Source organism: Oncorhynchus mykiss, chromosome 24 (genome assembly GCF_013265735.2).
Source record: "Oncorhynchus mykiss isolate Arlee chromosome 24, USDA_OmykA_1.1, whole genome shotgun sequence".
NCBI classification, from domain to species: Eukaryota; Metazoa; Chordata; class Actinopteri; order Salmoniformes; family Salmonidae; genus Oncorhynchus; species Oncorhynchus mykiss.
In genome coordinates this window covers 38,068,765-38,071,264 of record NC_048588.1, presented here as the reverse complement: position 1 = coordinate 38,071,264, position 2,500 = coordinate 38,068,765, and the positions used below count along the sequence as shown (strand labels likewise).

Genomic DNA, 2,500 nt, shown 5'->3' with positions numbered 1-2,500 from the left:
CCCTAACCCCATCTTTCACCACAACCCCTAACCCCATCTTTCACCACGACCCCTAACCCCATCTTTCACCATGACCCCTAACCCCATCTTTCATCACGACCCCTAACCCAGACAGTGAGGTGCTTCAGAAAGCCATATTATCAGTTTAATGCTGACTGGTCTGGTTCAACATCACAGAGAGAACATTATAACATGCTGCCTCGACACACAGCTACTCTAGTAAACACTTTTAACACGGCACCACACAGCAGGAGACGAGAGAAGAGAGCACTGTCATTAAGATCTACATCCCAGTCTGGACTATTGCTGTGGCTGTGTTGTGTTGTGGTGTGGTGTTGTTTTGGGGTTGGGGTTGGGGGTGGTGTTGTTTTGGGGTTGGGGGTGGTGTTGTGTTGTGTTGTGTTGGGGTGGTGTTGTGTTGTGTTGGGGTGGTGTTGTTTTGTGGTGGTGTTATGTTGTGGTGGTGTTATGTTGTGTTGGGGTGGTGTTGTGTTGGTTTGTGGTGGTGTTGTGTTGGGGTGGTGTTGTTGTGGTGTTGGAGTGGTGTTATGTTGTGTTGGGGTGGGGTGGTGTTGGAGTGGTGTTGGAGTGGTGTTATGTTGTGTTGTGTTGTTGTGTTGTGTTGTTGTGGTGTTGGAGTGGTGTTGTGTTGGGTGGTGTTGTGTTGTGTTGGGGTGGTGTTGTGTTGTGTTGGGGTGGTGTTGTGTTGTGTTGTGTTGGGGTGGTGTTGTTTTGTGGTGGTGTTATGTTGTGGTGGTGTTATGTTGTGTTGGTTTGTGGTGGTGTTGTGTTGGGGTGGTGTTGTTGGAGTGGTGTTATGTTGTGTTGTGTTGTTGTGTTGTGTTGTTGTGGTGTTGGAGTGGTGTTATGTTGTGTTGGGTGGTGTTGTTTTGGGGTTGGGGGTGGTGTTGTGTTGTGTTGGGGTGGTGTTGTTTTGGGGTTGGGGTGGTGTTGTGTTGTGTTGTTTTGGGGTGGTGTTGTGTTGTGTTGGGGTGGTGTTGTGTTGTGTTGGGGTGGTGTTGTGTTGTTTTGGGGTGGTGTTGTGTTGTGTTGTTTTGGGGTGGTGTTGTTTTGGGGTTGGGGTGGTGTTGTGTTGTGTTGATGGTGTTGTGTTGGGGTGGTGTTGTGTTGTTTTGGGGTGGTGTTGTGTTGTTTTGGGGTGGTGTTGTTTTGGGGTTGGGGTGGTGTTGTGTTGTTTTGGGGTGGTGTTGTGATGTGTTGGGGTGGTGTGTTGTTGTGTTGGGGTGGTGTTATGTTGTGTTGGGGTGGTGTTGTGTTGTGTTGGGGTGGTGTTATGTTGTGTTGATGGTGTTGTTTTGGGGTGGTGTTGTTTTGGGGTTGGGGTGGTGTTGTGTTGTTTTGGGGTGGTGTTGTGTTGTGTTGGGGTGGTGTTGTGTTGTTTTGGGGTGGTGTTGTGTTGTTTTGGGGTGGTGTTGTGTTGTGTTGGGGTGGTGTTGTGTTGTTTTGGGGTGGTGTTGTGTTGTGTTGGGGTGGTGTTGTGTTGTGTTGGGGTGGTGTTGTGTTGTGTTGGGGTGGTGTTGTGTTGTGTTGGGGTGGTGTTGTGTTGTGTTGGGGTGGTGTTGTTTTGGGGTTGGGGTGGTGTTGTGATGTGTTGGGGTGGTGTGTTGTTGTGGTGGTGTTATGTTGTGTTGATGGTGTTGTGTTGGGGTGGTGTTGTAGTTTGTTGTGGCGTTTTGGTGTTGTGTGTTGTTGTGGTGTGTTGTTGTGGTGTGTTGTTGTGTGTTGTGGTGTGTTGTTGTAGTATGTTGTGTATTGTGTTGTGGTGGCGTTTTGGTGGTGTTGTGTTGTTGTGTGTTGTTGTGGTATGTTGTGTGTTGTTGTGTGTTGTGTGTTGTGGTGTGTTTGGGTTGTGGTGTGGTGCGTTGTTGTGTCTTGTTGTGTGTTGTGTTGTGTTGTGTTGGGGTGGTGGTGTGTTGTGTTGTGGTGTATTTGGGTTGTGTTGTGGTGTGGTGGCGTTTTGGTGTTGTGGTGTGTTGTGGTGTGTGGTGTTGTGGTGTGGTGTGTGGTGTTGTGGTGTTTTGTGGTGCGTTGTGGTGTGTGGTGTTGTGGTGTGTTGTGGTGTGGTGCTCACTACAGCAGAAAGCTACTGGTGGTAGAGAGGCTGCAGGCTACAGGGTGGGACTGGAGGTAGGGAGGCTGAAGGCTACAGGGTGGGACTGGAGGTAGAGAGGCTGAAGGCTACAGGGTGGGACTAGAGGTAGAGAGGCTGAAGGCTACAGGGTGGGACTGGAGGTAGAGAGGCTGAAGGCTACAGGGTGGGACTGGAGGTAGAGAGGCTGAAGGCTACAGGGTGGGACTGGAGGTGGAGAGGCTGAAGGCTACAGGGTGGGACTGGAGGTAGAGAGGCTGAAGGCTACGGGGTGGGACTGGAGGTAGAGAGGCTGAAGGCTACAGGGTGGGACTGGAGGTAGAGAGGCTGAAGGCTACAGGGTGGGTCTGGAGGTTCCACTAATATCAACACTAACACAAATGTGTGAAT

At 50.4% G+C, this 2,500-nt stretch overlaps 1 protein-coding gene across 1 annotated transcript in view; it reads right to left on the bottom strand.

Moving 5' to 3' along the window:
* LOC110511668 (tyrosine-protein kinase receptor UFO) overlaps positions 1 to 2,500 on the bottom strand; it is an 81,916-nt gene that overhangs the window by 50,514 nt on the left and 28,902 nt on the right. The window lies entirely within an intron of this gene.